Below are 16,302 nucleotides of genomic sequence, written 5' to 3'. Positions count from 1 at the left end.
GGGGGCTGCGGGCCGGAGCGTCGGGTCGGGTCGGGTCTCTCCCCTCCCTCCGCCGCTGAGCCCAGCCCGGCAGCGGACGGTCCCCTTCGCCCAGGCCGCCGGCACGCCGCGGAGGCGTGGGTGCCGGGATTCTGTGCGTCGGCCTGCACAGCTTTGCCTTTTTCTTTTTACGTCTGGAAACAATGCCGGCGCGCTTCACCTTCGCTGATTTTGACTGCCGTGTGTTGACAGCCGGCGTCCCGGCATTGTTCCTCCGAGTCGCGGCTCTCCAACTCCGCACCTCCCGGTAGAACTTCAGCGAAACCGTGCTGCTCGTACCCGTTTTATTTTTAGCTTGGCAAGAACCAGGCGACGGCTCTGTGTGAACCTGTGCTACCCGGGGAGGTGGGAGGTGGGACGGCCGGGCTCGTCTCAGGGTGCACGTCGCATGCCAGCTGATCCTGAAGTGCTTGGGAAAGTGTGTTAGGGGTGTCATTTTCGTGGTTAAGGTTGCTTAGTTCGAGGTTATTTTTATGATTTTGCAGGTTTTGTTTAAATAGTTTCTTTCACCACATATTCCTGAACGTTTCTTTCCCTTCCCCCCTCCCCCTCCTTGTGAGTCTACTTTGAGTATTTGATCTTGTTAAGTATTTTTGTAAAATCTGTCTTTTGTTGTTTAAGAAATGGCACCTTTTAAACAACCTTTGTAATATTGGAACGGGAATCTTAAGAATGGGGACTATGCACTTTTAGCCTAAAGAGCCTTAAAATAGCATAACTTGACTTGGATTTGGAGTAAAGGCTGCGAAGAACAAGGGAATGGGTATGCCTTGTCACTTGTAGTGGCTCCAGCCTCCAGATTCCAGAGGAAAGGAATCTGAAGGTCAGGGAAGAATGAGCTATCTGGGACCAGAAGCAAGGTGGTTCCAGGACCCCCTCCGCCCTCTGGAACTAGCCTACCTCCCACACAGGGTTAGTTGTCTGCATGCATCAGATAATATTAATTTAGGTATTAAGTGGGGAGTGGCTGGTTTCTAATTTTCACTACTTTCTGGCTGAGCATGAAAAAGTGCTAAGCAAATCAAAGTGTAGTAGACAGTGGGGATACTCTTGCATAGTCAAGAGCCTCCCAAAGCAAACTTTTTTTTTTTGGGGGGGGTGTTGGTCTTGGGACTTGAACTCAGGTCCTGAGCGCTATTCCTGAGTTTTTTTTTTTTTTTGCTCATTGCTAGCCCTCTTACCACTTCGAGCCATTTCCGGTATTCTGTTGGTTAATTGGAGATAAGAGCCTCATGGCCAGGCTGGCTTTGAACTGTAATCTTCAGATCTCAGCCTCCTTAGTAGCTAGGATTTCCGGCGTGAGCCACCCCACAGGTGCCTGGCCCAAAGCAGACTTTTTAAAATCCAAACTGGCACTGGCTAGTTGGTCTTAATAAATAGTTTTTAAACCATAAAACGTTTTAGCTAGTCCATTTAATGCACAATTTGAAGGAGTTTGTACAGCTTTATTTGATTCAAAGAGTTTATGGTGGTGTGTTGAAACATGACAATGAAAAATTAGTTGGACTATTATTGTTATAATCCTATGAAGTGAGTATAGTAGTTACTTCCATATTTTGTAGTTTACTTAGTCAATGTATATTTAACTCATTGGTCAAGATTCACTTCTAAATGTCATCCAAAGACTTCATTTAAAATACTTACTTTAGGGGCTGGGAAGGTGGCTCAGTGGCAGAGTGCTTGCCTTGCATGCATGAGGCCCTGGGTTCGATTCCTCAGCACCACATAAGCAAAAAGAAAAAAAGCCGGAAGTGGTGCTGTGGCTCAAGTGGTAGAGCCCTAGCCTTGAGCTGAAGAGCTGAGGGACAGGGCAGTGCCCAGGCCCAGAGTTCAGGCCCCACGACCAGACTCAAAAAAAAAAAAAAAATGCAAAAAAAAAAAGAGCGCTTGCCTTGCAAAAATCCTTATTTTACCACTATTGTATAATTGGTTTCTAAGAGACTTGGTAAAAGAAGACTTAATCAGTAGGAAACTATGTAGAAATAATCAGTAGAAAATTCTGATTCTCAACTTAGTAACACTTTGAGATGTTGAACATTACTCACAGCTATCTTCCCACCTTGAGGTACGTCCATTTGGTGGGAGAGATCGATATTTAACAAATATCGTTAGTGGGCACAGTTGGCATAATTGTCTTTAGGATGAAGTGAGCTCTTCTGGGAGAGTGTTGGTAGTGGCAGAGAGCAGGGAAACAGGAATGGCATGAGAAACACCATGGCAAAACTGCACACTTCTGACACACAGACACAGGTGAATGGGTTAAGACCCTTTACATTTCCATATGGGGGCAAATGAAGATTTCAACAATGTAAGGAATCATATCAACAAAGCTATCTTCCAGGTACCAGAAATGTGGAAGTATTTGAGCAAGTTTAAGAGGGAGTGGTTTGGAGGTCCAGGGAGGAGCTGTCATTATGGAGGCTTAAAGACAGTTTTCAGGGCTGGGAAGCTGGCTCAGTGGTAGAGTGCTTGCCTCGCATGCATGAGGGCCTGGGCTCAATTCCTCAGCACCACATAAGCAGAAAAAGCCGGAAATGATTCTGTGGCTCAAGTGGTAGGGGGACAGTGCCCAGGCCCAGAGTTCAACCCCACGACCAACCAAAAAAAAAAAAAGTTTTCATAAATAGAGGACAAAGGTATTCCCACACAGAATAGGAGAAAGAAGGCAGTTTTAGAAAGAACATAAATTATTTAAAGATTGGGAACTAATTGTAGCTTTATGTAAAAAGCATTGTGAAGACCAAGTTGAATGATTTATAATTGTAGCAGGGCAAAATAAGTTCTAACCAGTTTTGATGGTTGGAAATTACATAATTAAATACTAAACTTACAGAAACAGTTTGCCCGTTGTTTTAGTATTTACCTTTTAATCCTTATTTTTTCCAAGTGCCAATGTAGTCTCTTTCTGAATATGTCTAGATAAGCAACTGTTTCATTATTTCATTTATATGTTCCGTTTAGGGTAAAAATAATAACTAGCTACAACTACAGACATTTGCACTTTAATTTGTCGATTGTATTTTGAGATTGTTCATAAAGGAATCTCAAAGTGACTGTTGCTGTCCCTTAACCGGTTTACCTGTTAGTACCCACGTAAAATCTGACATTATGTTAACAACAAAAAATATACTGGCACTGCTGGGTTTTGAACTCAGGAACTTATATTTGTAAAGCAGGTGCTTTGCCACTTAAGCCACATCTCCAGCTCTTTTTTCCTTAGACACTTTTAAAATATGTTTCATATTTATGCCCAGGCCAGACAGAACTGAGATCTTCCTATTTACATTTCCCATATACCTGAAATGACATGCCTGTGCCACTGCATTCACTTCTTGCTTGGTTAAGATGAGGCCACAGAAGCTTCTTCCCTGAGATAGCCTTAAACAATTTTCTGATCTCAAGCCTGGATTTGACTGTTTATTCTTACCCCAGACTGAGATATGATAGTAAAATATAATGTTTTAAAATTGAGACTGTATTTAAAAATCTGAGAAAAAGTTCCATGTATCTATGTGTCCTCCTATCAGGTTAGGATAGAACCATATACATATTGAAGGTCAGGGAAGAATGAGCTATGTCTGGGGCTATCAGCAAGGTGAAGTGTGGACCATTTACTTGATGACCAGAATCACATGATGAAGTTAAAAATATTAAATGGCATTTTGGACAGCTACATTTTTAGTCCAGCTTTTTAGACATTCAAATTGCTAACATGACACAAAATATAGAAGTGAATTTTCAGATGAACACTACTGAGTCCTTCCTATAATAGGTAGTTTTTGAGCACCAAAAGAGAAAGAGAACATGCTAGACTTCATTCTGAGTAGTGAACAGGAACTTGGGCAGGAAATGACTATGGCTGAAGAACTACCCAGTGATAATCATAACATGATTAAATTTGACATTTAATGAGAGGAAGTAAAATGTGCATAGTTTATAGCTTTTCAGCTGCAGAAACAGTAAAAAGGGGTTCTTAAGAGTTTATAGAAACTTTGAATATAGGTAGTGAGCATGATATTTTTTGCTTGAATACAATTTAAAATATTCAGTACAGGATCTATTACAGACAGCAAAAAAAAGTATGAAAGTTATATGGCACAGGATTCTATAGTAACCTATATAGCTTGGTAGTGATCTTTAGAGTGTGGGTTCACAAGTCATCTCTTGAGCTAGGTTCAAGTCCCAGGTCTACCAATTAGATAAAATTGGACTATTATTTTTCCCCCTGGTACTCTGGGCTTGAACTTGGCCTTGTACTCTAACGCAGCTTTTTCATCATGGCTAGTGCTCTACCACTTGTGCCAGGCCTCCAGTTCCTTGTTGCATAATCTTTTTGAGGTTCAGTTTTGTTCATAAAATAGATAATCTGCTTTGCTACATTTTAAGAATGAAATGAGACAGTATGATGTTAAACCCTTGACACAGTGCTTGACTTGTAAGACTTCCTTAAAAAGTGATGCTTGTAATTATTAGATTATGCTGAACTATTTGTTTAAAACAGAATTCTAAAAGAGAAGTAAGGAAAACGGCAAACAAGCAATAAAACTTTTTTGGGGGGAGGGGAGGACTGGTCATGGGGTCTGAACTCTGGGCCTGGGCGCTGTCCCTCAGAGCTTCAACTCAAGGCTAGCGCTCTACCACTTGAGCCACAGCGGCCACTTCCGGCTTTTTTTCTTTTTGCTTATGTGGTGCTGAGGAATCAAACCCAGGGCCTCATGCATGCAAGGCAAGCGCTCTACCACTGAGCCACCTTCCCAGCCCCTCAATAAAACTTTTAAGATGAGGCACTAGGATATTAAACATGTAACAGAGAGTTGAACAAAGAATACGTGTAGTCACATACAGAGCAAGAGAGGGTTTTTTTCTTTTTCCTGAAGAAAGTAGAACATACTTATTAAACTAGGTAGAATAAATAGAATTTTACTATTTTAAATACAAGAAAAAAACGCCCTGAAGCTTGGTCTCAGCCCTGTGAATTAAATGTGTAGGGAAAGAGCTGTTTTCTTCAATCTCTTGACAAACTTTGTATGTATGCCTAATTTTTTTTTTATAGAGACAAGCAATTATATACTTGTAGAGGAAGCCTTTAATTGCAATTCTGAGAGAAAGGAGACTAATTTAATGCACATATTTGCTGTTTAGTCTATATATCCTATTGTTTACTGTGTATTTTTTGAGTGCCGAATTTATGGGTTTGTTGAAAATGAACATATCTTCTTGTTTCCCCAGTCTTTTTCTTCTTGTATTTCCTGTTCTATTGAGTTACTCTTCTAGTGTTCAAGCCAGGAATCATGGAATGTACGCTTCCTGTCTTTCATGTCAAATTAATAATTACATCTGGTTAGTCTCTCTAATTATTTTACATGCTCAGTCCCCGTACTCACAATTTAAAGAACAAAACAAAACTCTATTGCTGGTTTAGTTCAGTCCATCATCCTCCCCAAATTGTCTTTGTTGATTTATTTTTTATTTAGCCTCACAAAGACTTGCTTTCAGAATGATGTTTCTGAACCATTAAGGTAATCATATCACAGTATATCCTTAGTCTCTTCATATGACAGATAAATAGTAGGTCCTTTCATGTGTCTTAAACTTCAGATAGTATGAAGTGATTCACATATCTGTGTCCAGAGTTTTCTTTTTAAGAGTAATTTTTAACTATAACTTTTTTTTTGGGGGGGGGGGGTCCAGTCGTGGTGCCTGAACTCTGGGCCTGGGTGCTGTCCCTCTGCTCTTTAGCTCAAGGCTAGTGCTCTACCACTTGAGCCACAGCGACACTTCCGGCTTTTTTTTTTCTGCTTATGTGGTGCTGAGGAATTGAACCCAGGGCCTCATGCATGCAAGGCAAGCACTCTTCTACTGAGCCAACTTCCCAGCCCTGTAACTTATTTTTAGCAGAACATTGATAGTTTTATCTTTGAAGGGACTTGTTAACTTAATTGAAATTGCTACTTCATTGCTATAAATTATTCTCAGTATTATGTTACTATCTTTTTAATGTCTTTAGGACCTATGATGATAGTCTTATTACTCTGCTAATCTATTTCTTTTCTCTTTTTTCCTGTTCTGGCTAGCGGTTTATTTGCTTTAATGATCTTTTTAAAAAACAAGCTTTTGATTTTCTTGTTGATTTTCTGTTCTCAATTTTACTAACTTTGATTTTTTTTTTTAAATGTTTACAGGGCTGGGAATATGGCACAGTGGTAGAGCGTTTGCCTAGCATGCAAGAGGCCTTGGGTTCGATTCCTTAGTACCACATAAGCAGAAAAAGCCAGAAGTGTCGCTGTGGCTCAAGTGGTAGAGCACTAGCCTTGAGCTGAAGAGCTGAGGGACAGCACCCAGGTCCAGAGTTCAGGCCCCACAACCAACCAAAAAAAAAAAAAAAAAAACATACTAAGTGAAGTAAGCCAGATCCAAAGAAACATAGGTCCGATGGTTTCCCTTATTTGCAATAATTAGTACACGTCTAGGATAATCTTAGCAGATGAGCAGAATAGCTCAATAGCTATGTACATATGACCATATAAGATGACGCTAAGCAAAATGAAATCCAAGACATAGACACAAGAGGTTTGTCTTTGTTGTTTTTAATGTGCTATGTGATTTTTTTTTTGTTTCTTTTGTATGTTCTTCCCCCTGTGGTCACTGTATTTGATTTTGGTACCCTGGTATTGTATATACGTTTATTTGAATTAGAGAAGAGAATGGTGAGATAAAGAATCAGTGCAACAGCGATATACACAAGACAATATGTTGGAAATGATCTGTACAGTTTAGGGTTGGGAAGGGAGGAAAGTAGAGAAAAATGAGGGAAGGGATAACAAGTTTGACAAGAAATACTTATTACTTTATGCGATTGTAACCCTTCTGTACATTACTTTGACAATAAAAAATTTAAAAAAATCCTTGCTAATTTCCTTTGTTGTTTTTGTTTGTGTTTTGTTACTTAGATACATATACATGAGGTTTTAAGGGGATTTTTCAGAGTTTCAGTTACTGATTTCTACTTCATTTTCACTGTGGCCAAAGAATTTACAGTGTATGATTTGAATAATTTTAAATGATTCAATCCATATTTGACAAGAATGTTGAATAGAATATAAGTTGGTTGATGGCATTGTTTAAATATTTCAAATCCCTGCAGATTTTCTGCTTACTTGTATTACCAGTTTTTGAGAGGGAGACATGTTGAAATCTGTATAATTGTGGACTGACTGATTTTTTTTTCCTTACTGTTCTTTCAGTTTTTGCTTCATGTATTTTGAAATTCTGTTACTAGATACATGCATATTTGGGATTTTATGGTCTCTTAGTGAATGGATCAATTTTTTATTGTGACATGCTTTCTTTATCCCTGGTTATATGCTTTGTATGGACATTAAGCATTCTTTAGATTAATATTAATTGTTGTGTATATTGTCTTAATTTTTAGATATTTTTGTGTATATATTTAAAAAGACTAATTGGTTTGGCTCTTCTTAGTCTAGTTTTCTGATCTTTGTCTTTTAATTTAGTCCATTTACATTTAATGTGATTATTAATATTGTTTAGTTTAAATCTACTATTTCTTCATTCCATTCTGTTCTTCCATCTGTTCTTTTGTCTATTTGAGTATATTTTGTATTCCATTTTATAATATTTTGTAGCTAATGACTAGTATACTTATCAGAGTCTATTTTTGAGTAAAAGAAAGCTCATATAACATAATTTGTATAAAATATGTTGTAATAACCCTATTCTTTTGTTATTTCTCTTAAAATTTGTTCTATGGTTATGAATTTTAATTCTATATATGTTATTAGCCCGTAGTATATATTGTCACACATTCTACACGTTATAAAGCCCACAGTATATAATTAGGGTTTTTTTTTGTTGTTGTTGTTGTTTGTGGTTGGTCGTGGGGTTTTAACTCGGGTCTGGGTGCTGTCCCTCAACTCTTCAGCTCAAGGCGACTGCTCTGCTACTTGAGCTACAGTTTTTCTGGTTTTCTGGTGGTTTATTGGAGATAAGAGTCTCATGGTCTTTCCTGCCCGGGCTGGCTTTGAACCATGATCCTCAGATCTCAGCCTCCAGAGTAGCTAGGATTACAGCATGAACTAATGGTGACTGGCTTATCATTAGATTTTGATAGAAGATGGTTCCATATTCTGTTCCATTTTGTTTTTAATTTCTCTCTCCCAATCCCTTTAATGACTTCCAATGCTTGTACAGAGGATTATAACTTAGTAAGTCCTTACTTATTGATCAAATTTTAGACCAAAAGTGTTTCTGTGCTAGTGCTTTGAGCATGCAAGCTATTTAACTCCACAGAACCTCAGATTACTGATGTTTTCTCCAGAGGGGTCATCAGGTATTCTTAAGTTATTCTTCTGTCATTGACTACTTCACCGAACAATCTCAGCTTCTCCAAAAGAGATGATTGTGCATGTCCTTGAGCGTATCCTAGTCAGAATTCAAGGCCCCAAGCCAGATCTCTTATCAGAACTGCTATTGGGATGATACCACTTTCCCTTACATAGTTCCATACAGTTGGAGCTACTAGAAGAGGGGTCATTTAAAAACTCTTCCATGAACTGTGGAGAGCACATACCAGTTCTATGACATATAGAAAAAGTTTGGCTTCTGTGTTATGTCTCAGTGCTCTATAGAGTCTTCATCTGTGATGGTAGAAAATTGCTGTCCTCCAGCTTCCCTCTGGTAGCAAGAAAGGGGAGTCTCCTCTAAGGAGGGTAGGGACAAGATATTCTAAAATCACTTTGTATTGTCTTTTCCTCAGCCCTAGAACTCAGACAGTTATCTAGGGTAGGAGTAGGGAATGTCTCCTTCCCTAAGGCCCACAAAACCATTAGGTAAATAATGGGATAGACACATAATGCTTCTTATATACTACTTTGAGGCTGTCTGCCTGTATTGATAATTTTGAATGACCTGAGAAAGGTCCAAATCTCCCTTGTGGGGAAAATGGTTCCCCTTCCACTAAAGAAATGTTGGATTTTTTTTTTTTTTTTTACTATGAAATGATATTTAGAGATGTAGATACTAGGTGTGCTTCTTGCTACTGAGGTATCATTAGTTTCAGCTCCTCTTGTTTGTAGGCCCTCTCAATGGACATGACTGAATGAAAAAAATATATAATGTGTATGTAGGTATGTGTAATACACTTTTAGCTGCAGAAATGAATATTGAGTTAACTGGTATTTGTAGCTATTAAAAACAAAGTAACTGTTAAGCTATGTGACCAAGTGATCATATCATTAAAAGAAGTTGTAAAACTAAGGCATGGTAGTATACACCTATAAACCTGGCTACTCAAGAGGCTGAGGCAGGAAAATTGCATGCTTAAGGCCAGCCTGAGAAGCTGAGTGATAACTCTATTTCTTACAAGAAAAATAAGAAGACTCCGTGTTTTTGCACAGTGGTATAGTGCTTACCTACCATGTGGGAAGTCCTAGGCTCAATCCCAAGTATTACAGAAAAGAAAAAAAGAAATAATTCCACTTAGTTTTGCACGTTTCAGACAAATAGATTATTTTGTTGACCTGCTTGATTCCAAGAATTACTTAGATATTATTTGATGAGGAACATAACTTGCTTCAAGTACCCTCAGGAATTATGAAATGGAAGGGAAAAAGAAAAAAAGAAGAGCAATTTTTCAAAGTTGGAACTTTAGCTCAAGTGGTAGAGTACCTGCCTAAAAATGTATCCTGGACAGTAAAGGCTCAGGCATTTCTTCCCAAGTGTTTCCCTTTATTTGCAAGAAGCAAATACTCAATATTTTGTTCACATCCATTGGTAGAGATACATGGATGACATTCAGTCAACTGCAGAGTCATAGAGAAGTAGTTGCTCAGTGTTACAGAATGTGAATGAAAGCTACTTAACCAGCTTTCAACTAGCCTTCTTTAGAATGAGACTTAGTACTTTTGCCACCACATTCAGGACTGATAGTAAGCCAATTCCTGAAACTTTTGTTTTTGTGATGTGAATTAAGCTGATACTCTTCATTTTCCACTTTTGCGTCCTGCTTTCTCAGATCTTCTAGACCCAGTGACTAGTCATATATCTTCTTTCAGGCTTTATTTTGGTGGTTCTCTGTCCTTGTATTTGGATGACTGCTCTCATTTCAGTTAGGTAATTTAAGGAAATAAGGTTAGATGCACAAGTTCATCTTGCACTTTTCTTCCTGGAAATATTTTAAAATATTTTTAGGTTATTACTAGTAAATCATTTAAATACCATTACTTATATGTTTTCACAATTTAATTTTCTATATGATGGTCTAGGCTTTGATAACTCTGGAATAATTTGTGAATAGGTCAGGACAAGGAGATAGTTATTGTAGATAGAGGAAATATTACTAGAATTAAAAGGAGAAGCATGAAAGTGTATAGTATGTGTAAAATGTGGATAAATGTATGTAGGATATATGTGTATATGGATAGGAGGATGAGGAAGGTAGAGTAGGAGGTAGAAGAGGGTAGAGATGATAATGATGATGATTTTGTATGACACTGAAGCTTGAATTCAGGACCTCAGGTTCTTGTTTGGCTAGCTCATGGCTAATGCTCTACAACTTGAGTCACCCTCCAGTCCAGCTTTTTTGGTCAATCATGGGGCTTGAATTGGGGGTCTGGATGCTGTCCCTGAGCTCTTTTGGTCAAGGCTAGCACTGTACCATTTTGAGCCAGATCACCAATTGTGGTTTTCTGGTGGTTATTTGGAGATAAGAGTCTCATGTACTTTCCTGCCTGGGCTGACTTTGAACCATGATCCTCAGATCTTAGCCTCCTGAGTAGCTAGGATTACAGGAGTGAGCCACTAGTACCTGGCTTAGTTCAACTTTTTCATGGTTTATTGGAGATAGAGTCTCTCTGACTTTTTTGCCCAAACTGGCTTTGAACCTCAATTTTGGAGATCTTAGTCTCTTGAGTAGCTAGCATTAACAGTGTGAACCACCAGTGCCCATCATTGCTACTGATGATAAAGGAAATTTTAAAAGATTGTAAGAAAAATATCATATATATAATACACACATATATATCATATATCTTGCATAAGAAACATATATATATATTATATATGTCAATTAAACTCTTTGTATACACTGGGAAATCACTAGACTTCCAAGTGAGATTGTCAGTTTTTATTTCTTATTTAATTTTTATTTCTCTGTTAATGATGAAAGTGAAGAAACAAGAAGAGACTAGTAGTAGAGTACTGGTATTAGCTCATATGAATTTGTATAAGTTTTTTGGTAGTGGGCTAGGAAGGTAATATGTAAAAGATGTTCGACTTTCTCATGAATAGTTATACTACTTTATTTCTTCCGATTTATTGAGTGGTTTCTGTGTGTAGACAGAATTGGCGGTGGTGTAAGGTGGGAAAGGGAGGGCATAAGATATAGTAGTTTCTTGCTTGGAAAATTGAGTAGCTAGCAAAAGTGGAGAAGACTTGAGGAGCCAACATGGATTTCTGTTTTTATTTTCTTGGCGATTATTTTATCTAATTTTATAGAATCACTTAATTGATGATCTTGTAGTATCTGTTTAATATCTCAAATTTATAAAAAGAATTGAAACTGGGTGTCTTCCTTTTATTTCCTTCTGTTAGAAATAGCAGAAGTAAAACTGCAGCTGTTTGTTAGAAGTGTAACTTAAAATATTTAAGCTTTACTGTTTAGCTGATACAGTAATATGAAAGATCAAGCTTATTATAAAACATTAAGAATTTTCACTGGTACTTTCAGAGAAGTAGGCTAAGAGGTTAGGACGGAACAAAACACTTCAGGAAAGTCCTTCAGGAAGAGCGTCCATATAAATGTGGAAGCTCAATAAAGGCAAGGAACATTGTGTTTTGCATGGTACTCTTAATTAAAGGCAAAAACCAAAGCCCATGATGGTAGGTTAGCCTCCTGATTGGTTATGTGTGTATGCATGTGTGTGTTTGTGTGTGTGTGTGTGTATAAAATGGATCCTGTTGTAGAACATTTCATAGTACTTCTAACAGAGGCTATACAAGGCTCAATATTAGCTCTGTCTTAAGAATCTTTAGATTATAGTAAAATAAGTTAAAAGCAGTATTCCCAATTCTTTTTTTTTTTTTTTTTTTTGTCGGTGTGGGGCCTGAACTCTGGGCTTGGGCACTGTCCCTCAGCTTTTTAGCTTAAGGCTAGCGCTCTACCACTTGAGCCACAGTGCCACTTCTGGCTTTTTCTGCTTATGTGTTGCTGAGGAATTGAACTCAGGGCCCCATGCATGCAAGGCAAGCACTCTACCACTGAGCCACCTTCCCAGCCCCATTATTCCCAGTTCTCAAAATGAAGTTTGTGTCTGTAAACACATGTATAGAGAAATAAAAATGGTCCTAGCTAAGATGAGAAAAGGGGAAAAGTTGTTCAGAAGAACCTATTGGATAACTGTCAGAGTAAATAGGATCTCAGTATAATACTCTTCATATCAGATATAATGCATGATTAAAAATTGGCATGGGAATTCTACAAATAGACAACAGGAAAAATAATAAAGAATTACCAATGTAAGAAGAACTGGTATTTCTAAAATAGATACTCCAGTAAATGAAACTAAAACCTATTCAGATACCAAAACTTTCTGGAATGAAATGTGCATTTGCAGATTGACAGGCACATTAAGTTCTAGGAAAATTTTTATGAAAAGACTAAAATTGACCATTAAACTCTAGTAGTAATAACTTCAACATTAGGAGAGCATTATTTGGCATATGGGCCAAAAAAAGAACATGACCTATATAAAGAAGGAAACAATGAAAGCTGGCTACAAACTTCTGTTATGCTCAGTTCCAAAAGACAGTTGAAAATATTCTATTTCCTTCCCCTCCCCATGCTGCTAGGGATTGAACCAGTTATGTACATGCTAGCAAGCACTCTATAAATGAACCCTGGAAAGAATGTGAGAACCAAACATACACAACATTAAACCTAGATTTTTTTTCCTACTTACAAGAGTGACTAAAACTATAATGATTTATCATACTGTGTAAAAGAAAAGTTCAGAACTGATGGCTTCAATGAAGGCATTTCAATTTTATCCTTTTTTTTTTTTTTGGCCTGTCTTGGGGCTTGAACTCAGGGCCTGAGCACTGTTCCCAAGCTTCTTTTGCTCATGGCTAGCACTTAAGCCACAGGGCCACTTCCAGCTTTTTCTGTTTATGTGGTACTGAGGAATTGAACCTAGGGCTGTATGCATGCTAGGCAAGCACTGTATTACTAAATTACATTCCCAGCCTTTTTTTTTTTGTTGTTGGTCATGGGGCTTGAACTCTGGGCCTGGGCGCTGTGCAGTGCTCTTCAGCTCAAGGCGAGCACTCTACTGCTTGAGCCACAGCGCCACTTTCCTGACCTTTTTTTTTTTTTTGGGGGGGGGGGTTGGTCCTAGGGCTTGAACTCAGGGTCTGAGTGTGGTCCTTGAGCCTCTTTGTGCTCAAGGATAGCGCTCTAACACTGGAGAGTAGCACGTGGTTTTTTTATAAGTAGTTTATTGGAGATAAGAGTATCATGGACTTTTCTGCCCAAGCTGGCTTTAATCATGATTTTCTTATCTCAGCCTCCAAAGTAGCTAGGATTACAGGCATGAGCCACCAGTGCCTGTCTTAATTTTGTCCTCATTGATATATGCATTTGACATCTACACTAAGGTCAGTGTCACTGTAGCTTCAGCTCTAGCCATTTAAATAGCAATTAAAAATTGGATTAGTTTTTATTTGAATTTTTAATCAACATAATCATTGTACATATTACAGATAATTGTGATATTTCACTACATGTATGTAATATACAGAAGAGTAATTGACACATTTATTATTCATGTTGAGAACATTCAAAATCTTATCTACTAGCTATTTTAATATACAGCTGCTAATCATTTTCAGCCATAATTGAAGTATATCTCTACTGGGAATGGTGATTCCCTCTCCATCCCATTCCCCTCAACCTTCTCAGCTTCTGTAAACACCATTCTACTCCACTTCTCTATGAGATCAACTTCTTTAGCTTTTGCATCTAAGTGAGCACATACCATATTTGTCTTTCTATGTCATCTTTAATTTACTTAACATAATGTCCTCTACTTTTATTTGTGTTGCTGCAAATGACAGGATTTCATTCTTTTTCATGAATAATATTTCATTTGTATTGTACTATATTTTCTTTATCCATTTATTCGTTTATATATATATCTTAGAATAGTAATACATTAAACACAGGAGTGCAGATATCTCTTTTACATACTGATTTTCTTTGAATACACACTCAGTAGTTGAATATACACTCAGTAGTTCAGTTAATGGATCATATCATAGTTCTGTTTCTGAAGAACTTACCAAAGTTCTGTTTCCAGTTTCTGAGGACCTTCCATCTTGTTTCTTTTGTGGCTATACTAATTTTATTTCCATCAATGGTTTATGATGGAAACCATTTGGCAGCATTTATTAAAAAATTTAAAATAACCATTTTAACTAGGGTGAAATCGTGATTTTGATTCACATTTCGCTAATGTGATTTGGAAGATGTTGAAAATTTCTCTTATATCTTATTAGTTGAGAAATATCTATTCAGATTATTTTCCCATTTTTAACTTGTACTATTTTGATATTATTGTTGCTGGTTTTTCAGTTTCCTATCTCCCTCGCTCCCTCGCTCCATCCATCCATCCATCCATCCATCCATCCATCCATCCATCCATCCATCCATCCATATTCTATTAGTCCACATGAATTGTTACTTGTCTTACCTAGTTGCTTGTTTTGTTGGATAATTTTCAAATGTTTTCTCCTATTTAGTAGGGTGTATCTTCATTCTCCCCCCCTTTATACTACAGAATCCTTTTATTTTGATGTAATTCTATTTATCAAATTTTGTTTTTGTTGCCTCTGCTTTTGAACTCATACCAAATAAATAAATAAAACCCACAATAACCCCCTTAGAATTGCACTTCAATATGGTCTGACCCAAATCTACTTAACCACCATTATTTCATGCCATCTTCCCATACATTCTAGTTTTCAGACAAGCCATATTTTCTATACCTTTCTGCCTGTGTGCTAAAAATGATTTCCTGTTAAAAAAACAAAAAGGCCTTTTGATAAGGTCTTTACATGTATATGCGTGTGTTTCTGTGTACATATATATATGTATGTATATACACTATGAAGTATTATTAAGCCATTAAGAAAAATAAAATTGTTATTTGCAGGAAAATGGACAGATCTGGAGATGATGTTGAGCAAGAAAAGCCAAACTCAAAAATTAAATGTGGCATATTCTTACCCTTCTACAATGAAAACTATAAAGCACTGATAAAATAGATTATAAAAATATGTTCATGACTATAAGAATTAATATTGCTAAGATGTCCATACTATTTAAAGTAATTACAGATTAAGTGCAACTCCTATCAAAATACCAATGTCATTCCTCACAGAAATAAAAGAAAAATACTATAAAAATTTGTATGGAATCACAGAAGTCTCCAATAGTCAGTAAATGAGTTCAGAGAGTTAAGAGGCTCAAAATATATAATTTCAGTAGCCAGAACTGTATAGTAATGGAATAAAATAGAAATATAACCCAGTGGAACAGAGAACTTAGAATAAGATACACAGTGTGTGTACATATATCCATATAGATAGATACATATGCATATATGTGAATAGATATATATGTGCATATATATGTGGATCTATATATGAGTTTTGTCTAATGTTGTGAGGTGTGTTTGTCAAACAATTCAGGAGGAACATTTATATATTTATGGAATTGTTAACTTGTTTAATCATTATTGGATTTGTAACATATGATAAAATGATACTGGTAAGAAATTGAGGCTCAGAGAACTCGGTAACTAACTTGATCCTCTATTGAAAGTACCCACTCAGTAATATTCTTATTTAGTATGAACTGTCATAACATTGATGATAAATCTATATGACAGAATCAAAGAAATTGGAAAGGCTTTAGAAATAATCTTTGCATTCACAAAATAATATTGTTACATTAATTCTTCCTGTTTTCTCATGAAAAGTTGCTATTTTTATTTAGTTTTCTATTTTAAGTGCTAGTCCTGGGGCACACTAGATGCTGTCCTTGAACTTTTTTTTTTTTTTTTTTGCTCAAGATTAGTGCTCTACCATGTTAGCCACAGCTCTACTTCTGACTTTTTAGTAATTAATTGGAGATAAGAGTCTCATGGACTTTCCTGCCCAGGCTGGCTTTCAACTGCAGTCCTCAGA

General features: G+C 37.1%; 1 protein-coding gene across 2 annotated transcripts in view; it reads left to right on the top strand.

Moving 5' to 3' along the window:
* Window positions 1-16,302, top strand: part of Phtf2 (putative homeodomain transcription factor 2) — a 102,705-nt gene that overhangs the window by 597 nt on the left and 85,806 nt on the right. The window lies entirely within an intron of this gene.

This window comes from Dipodomys spectabilis, unplaced genomic scaffold (genome assembly GCF_019054845.1).
Source record: "Dipodomys spectabilis isolate Male_0828 unplaced genomic scaffold, ASM1905484v1 ptg000089l, whole genome shotgun sequence".
Classification (NCBI taxonomy): domain Eukaryota; kingdom Metazoa; phylum Chordata; class Mammalia; order Rodentia; family Heteromyidae; genus Dipodomys; species Dipodomys spectabilis.
This window is presented reverse-complemented; position numbering and strand designations above follow the sequence as displayed.